The sequence below is a fragment of the Xenopus laevis genome, chromosome 3S, assembly GCF_017654675.1.
Source record: "Xenopus laevis strain J_2021 chromosome 3S, Xenopus_laevis_v10.1, whole genome shotgun sequence".
In the NCBI taxonomy this organism is placed as follows: domain Eukaryota; kingdom Metazoa; phylum Chordata; class Amphibia; order Anura; family Pipidae; genus Xenopus; species Xenopus laevis.
Genome location: NC_054376.1, coordinates 120367684 through 120373875, shown reverse-complemented (window position 1 = coordinate 120373875; position 6192 = coordinate 120367684). Strand labels below are relative to the sequence as shown.

The 6192-nt window shown below is 40.2% G+C and overlaps 1 long non-coding RNA gene across 1 annotated transcript; it reads right to left on the bottom strand.

Annotated features, from left to right (window-relative positions):
- Nucleotides 1-3910: 3910 nt before the first annotated feature.
- LOC108713323 lies at nucleotides 3911-5987 on the bottom strand. The gene is made up of 4 exons (XR_001935143.2): nucleotides 5687-5987; nucleotides 5330-5581; nucleotides 5101-5216; nucleotides 3911-4996 (listed from the first exon to the last, which is right to left on the bottom strand). It is a non-coding gene; the product is annotated as an uncharacterized LOC108713323 (long non-coding RNA).
- Between the last annotated feature and the right edge of the window lie 205 nt (nucleotides 5988-6192).

Genomic DNA, 6192 nt, shown 5'->3' with positions numbered 1-6192 from the left:
AAGTATAGATACATTAAAGGGATACTGTCATGGGAAAAAACATTTTTTTCAAAATGAATCAGTTATTAGTGCTGCTCCAGCAGAATTTTGCACTGAAATCCATTTCTCAAAAGAGCAAATAGATTTTTTTATATTCAATTTTGAAATCTGACATTGGGCTAGACATTTTTTCAATTTCCCAGCTGCCCCAAGTCATGTGACTTGTGCTCTGATAAACTTCAATCACTCTTTACTGCTGTACTGCAAGTTGGAGTGATATCACCCCCTTCCCTTTCCCCCAGCAGCCAAACAAAAGAACAATGGGAAAGTAACCAGATAGCAGCTCCCTAACACAAGATAACAGCTGCCTGGTAGATCTAAGAACAACACTCAATAGTAAAAACCCATGTCCCACTGAGACACATTCAGTTACATTGAGAAGGAAAAACAGCAGCCTGCCAGAAAGCATTTCTCTCCTGAAGTGCAGGCACAAGTCAAATGACATGGGGCAGCTGGGAAATTGACAAAATGTCTAGCCCCATGTCAGATTTCAAAATTGAATATATAAAAATCTGTTTGCTCTTTTGAGAAATGGATTTCAGTGCAGAATTCTGCTGGAGCAGCACTATTAACTGATTCATTTTGAAAAAAAAATTTTTTTCCCATGACAGTATCCCTTTAAAAAGGTTAAAGTAATCCTTAGGGTTGCCACCAGGCCAGTATTTTACTGGCCTGGCTGGTAAAAATGTTGCTTGACGTCAATGTTATTTATAGGGAAAACCCATAAAAATATGAAAGGCCAGAAAAGGTGGCAACCCTATTCCCAACAAATATTTCCAGTTTAGATACCCAATTTGAATGGAAATAAAGGTTGAAGCAACTATAGACTTGGTTACTGATACTATGGTAAGGGGTTGTTGTGCTGCTTCTCGGAGGCACATACCCATTTGAAAGGATACAATCAGGTCATAGCGCAATGACAGCAGCTCTCCTCCCTGGTCCTTTAGATCATAATCAGTTTAGAATCTTCCCCATATTTTCCAGACGTAAGATATAAACTGTGCTACACAATGCAAAGAACAAATCTAAATTATTTACTAAGGAGACTCCGTGTAAGCTTTTTCAATTCATTGGGAGAACAAACAAGCCAAAATAAAGGCCCTCTCATATCCAAAAGCAACAGTTTTATCCAGGACTAATACAGCTCCGACCCTCTGAGCTACAAATACATCTTTGGCTTCACGGAATAAAATATTTGTAAATGGCAGCTTTAAAGCTTCCAAGCCAGCAATAAAAGGATAAGTAGCATTATCTAGCATGCGCCAACAAGTCTGCAGGGAATAAATAAATAATATATGATACATGATGAATGAGACTACAAGGGTGATGGGAACCTCAAGGGACACAACACAGCAAATTAGATTCATAATCATCTATAAACCAGTCCAAGAACACGCCATGATGGCAAACTATCCTAATGTGATATAATAAATTGCCATATTAAAATGCTTCAAAGCCAATTAAAATGGCTCTTTGTTTTTTCTTCTTCTCTAACTGTGCCTAAAATGTAAACTCTATGATATTACAAACTTATTATACATATGTCATACATAGATGTGTCATAGAAAACTATCAGTTTGGAATCTTGGGCCAATCATAGAGCTTGTTCCGCACGCTCACTTAGCACCTTGCTTGCTACAAATATTAGTGATAATAACCTCAATATGTGCAGCTTTATATACAAATTTAAGCATTCACTATTTATGGAACTGTAATTAAAAGGAGAACTAAACCCTTCTCTTTGGAAATCTTCAGAATGAGACCGGCATGGCAGCGCATGTGCAGTTGGAGCAATTTTCTGTTTCGCAACAACTGCGCATGTGGCGAAACTCACAAAAATTGCCGAAGCTCATTCCGAAGATTAACGAAACGGCTGAAGATGGCGCCCGTGAATTCCGAGTTCAACAATCAAGTAATGCAGATTTCATATAGTATTGTGTTATCGTGCGAGTTGCTTTAGGAGTGGTTTCAACTTACTACTGCTCTCTTGTATTGCACCTGTTTAGAGGAGAATTCAACGCTAACGTTAAAAAACCCTACCCCCCTACCCTACATACACTCTCCTCCCCCCAGCCTAATTGTTACCCTGGGCAAATGCCCCCAACGTTTTACTTACCTCTCGATGCAGATTCAGGCATCGGAGTTCACGGGCGCCATCTTCACCTGCTTCAGTAATCTTCAGAATGAGCTTTGGCTATTTTTGGGAGTTTTTGCACATGCGCAGTTGTCGTGAAACAGAAAATTGCTCCAACTGCACATGCGTTGCCACACCGTCCTCAGTCCGAAGAGAAGAAAATGGCGTCTATGAACTCCGGTGCCTGAATCTGCACCGAGGGGTAAGTAAAACGTTAGGGGCATTTGCCGGGGTAACACTTAGGCTGGGGGGAGAAGGGTCTATGTAGGGTAGGGGGTAAGGTTTTTTTTTTAATGTTAGGGTTGAATTCTCTTTTAAACAGGTGCAATACAAGAGAGCAGTAGTAAGTTGGAATCTGCATATACAAAATCTGCATTACTTGATCATACATGGGCTCCTGGAAATAAGACTCACACTGGCCATTCGCAGGCAGATTTAAGCTGCCAATTTGGCAAGAGAAGAAAATGGCGTCTATGAACTCCGGTGCCTGAATCTGCACCGAGGGGTAAGTAAAACGTTAGGGGCATTTGCCGGGGTAACACTTAGGCTGGGGGGAGAAGGGTCTATGTAGGGTAGGGGGTAAGGTTTTTTTTTTAATGTTAGGGTTGAATTCTCTTTTAAACAGGTGCAATACAAGAGAGCAGTAGTAAGTTGGAATCTGCATATACAAAATCTGCATTACTTGATCATACATGGGCTCCTGGAAATAAGACTCACGCTGGCCATTCGCAGGCAGATTTAAGCTGCCAATTTGGCCCCTTCAGGGGTCTCCCCAACCAATATCTGGGCAAAAATTATCCTCACATCTATCAGCCAGCAGGCTGTTGTGTTTACATACAATTTTTTTTCCCTGTTTGTTATTTTCTATAAGATTTTCTATAAGATTTGAGTCTTGGTCCTGTGTTTGACTATCCTGCAGTGGGAGGGACCACCATCTAGCACCCAGAAATATTTTGAAATGCCTATTCAGTCAGTAGTGAGAGTACTGTGGCGGTGCCTGCTGGTTAACATAGGAAGTACATTTTCCCTACAACAGTGAAAAAAATAAATCGGCTCACATCACGGATGCTTTTCTATGCAAAATTAGAAACTGATTACATATGAAAGGTGGTTTAGGAAATATATATTTGGCAACCATTATGTATCAAACAGCTGACAGGTTTTTGGTCACTTTTCACATTACCCCATGGTTTCTCCATCAAGGTTACTGTGCCCAAAACTAAACTTTATTTGTTACCCAAATGTTCATCTGCATCTAGATGAAACAGTCCCTTGAGGAAAAAAAAAAAAAAAAAAAAAAAAAAAAAAGAGAGGCTTGTTTCACTAATCCATCAGTGTTCTGGGCTTAGAGTGTGTCTCTTTAAATATCTACTGTCTCAAAAAACAACATCCAGCTCTGTAATCAAACTGAAACTCATATTTAAGAATGACATATACCAGCAATATTCTTGCATCAGTAGGCATGATGGCGTTTACAGGTTTGCAACATCTGCAATGCCAAAGGCGGTATGTCCCTAAAACCAGTTATAAATGTGCCACTACATATTGACACAATCATGACTGTGAACTGTGAGGTCATTACAGACCAATATAAATAGATTAATGTAATCACTTTCAGTTCAAACACAGGAGTGTCAATAGTTTCAGTTCCATGACACTTAAAGCAATTGACTATAGTTGTTAGGAATTTAATATGTTAGTTGAACCCTGTATTGTGCAGCAATAAGAACACCGTGATGAATTCAATTAAACTCTTTATTTTCAGGTCTCACAGAAGGACAATCCCTGCACATCCCAAGAAGGAAAACCCGCAGTAGTTCTGGAAATAAGCAGGAGCTTCTAGGAGAGTATACTGTGTTAGGAAAGTCCTTAGAAAGTAACAGTCTTTGATAAAGTAGTTTTCTTCACACAGGAAATAAGAGGAGCAGATATGACCTTGAATAAGTCCTCTTTTAAGAAAGGAAACTTGACTGTACATAGAGTGAGAGCAAATTAATACTCAAGGTAAGTAGCAATACACATGGTAACTGGAACAAGCATGAAAGTCTTGGATTGGGGGAGTAACCATCTGTACCCCCGTTAACAGAAATAAGCAATAGATCAAAGGTTAATGAGCACAGTCTTGGTGTAGACACATGAAGGCTGCAGACAAGGGGTTAATGAGCACAGTCTTGGCTGGATGCAAGCATGAAGTAATGAGCACAGACTTGATGTAGACACAGGCAGGGTGCAAGTAAAGATTCAATACACAGTCTTTGATATGGATATCAAGCAGGGGTGAAATAACAGTCTTTGCAGCAACAACAATGCAGTTGTAAATATAAGCTTATTATAACTCACACAGGTAAAGAGGGATTGCTATGCGGACCGTTGCTATGGATGTTGCCGGGGAAGAATTTTTGGTGAAGAGGAAACTGTTAGCAATAGCCTGGAGACTGAAGCTGGACATTGATTACTGAAATGAGGAGAAGGAAGCTGTGGTTGCTAGGGTAGATCTGTCTAGCAACGGATCAAGCAAAAGTTTGAAGATGCCGGTTCAAGTGAGGTGCTGGAGCAGGCCAGGAACTGATGAGGCAAGGCTGAGAAAAGGTAGAAGGACTAGGAACAGGAGACTGCAGGCAAGATGATTCTTGACATGAAGATCTTGGTGCATGAGAGATACCAGCCTTACTTCCAGATAGAGTAAGTATAACTGCGCATCGTTACTGCACCTGTGCAAACTTAAATAGGCTGAGGGGGAGGCGGCCGCAAGCTCCATGACAGAGCTGCGGTGCCTTACAATAGTTCAGAGAATTTTCTCCCAGGATGAACATCATGTGTGACCTATAAAAGGAACAAAAAAATACATATTATCAAAATGTATTGATCATACAAATAAGGAACATTTATTAATTGCACACTACATCTGTTCACCGGGGAATATTTACATTTGGAGTTTTGAGGAGAAAATGCTTCTGCATCCCTGGCTGGGCAATTACATCTTCATTAGCATCTTTTGTGGCCTGGAAGACGTGTGGTGTAGACACAAGTCACTTGAAGCTGGCTGTAGTAAGTTACAGAAGTTTGCATTGTTTCATCGCCAAACAGCTGAGTTTGCTGCCTCACTGCCTTATGGCTATAATTTAGTGATTGTACTCAATAGCAGAGATCACATACCTGATCATTGGGGTGATGTGGTCTATATGGAATACATGTAGCAAATGCCAAAATCCTCCTGCCAACCAGCTGTGACCATCAAGATGAGGACAATGCTTTTAGTGATCCCTTGACCTATATTACTTCTTGGTATTCATGTAACTATGGGATTGAAAAAACAGCCTCATACTCAAATTCCCAGTATTGTTCTTTAATCTAGTGGGAAACTGCAAGCCGGCATCCAGAGCCAGCACGTCAGGAACCCAGCTTTAACTGCAAACAAGAACAAAAACATTCACATCAAAGGATAATTCCTGATTCATCCACTACTTATGTCAAATGTTTTCTGTTAAACTGACTAGAACACCAAAGACTTACAAGTACAATCCTGGAGCTGCTACAGAACTTTAGTTCCAAAACTTCTCAGCATTCCCTGTGAGCAGAACCAGCATCAGCAATCATTGCATGCAACTAAATTAGTAGGGCCTGATTATTAGCCCACTGGTTACCTGGGTTCCTTGGTTTGTTGGTCCTGCCAACAATTAAAATGGAGCCCAATGAAAAATATAATTTTCTCCTAACTACCTCCCAACATTTTGTAAGCAAAAAGAGGGACAAAAAAGGTTTTTCCGCACGTGGCACAGCAATTTTTTGACCACACCGCTTTCTGTGGCCACACCCCTTAATTACCATGTTTGTTTTACAAAATTTGGCAGGTTATGAAAGTTTGAAAATATGTATCCTTATCTAAACTGTGTTTTTGTGTCTCAAAATTGTTACAAAGTATCTTATTTGCACCCGTTAGCTGTTCTGGGCTCTCTGCTAAAAGCCAATTAAGTGAGAAACTTTGTTTCTTTTTCTGGCTGTTCAGCGCAGAGAAAAGA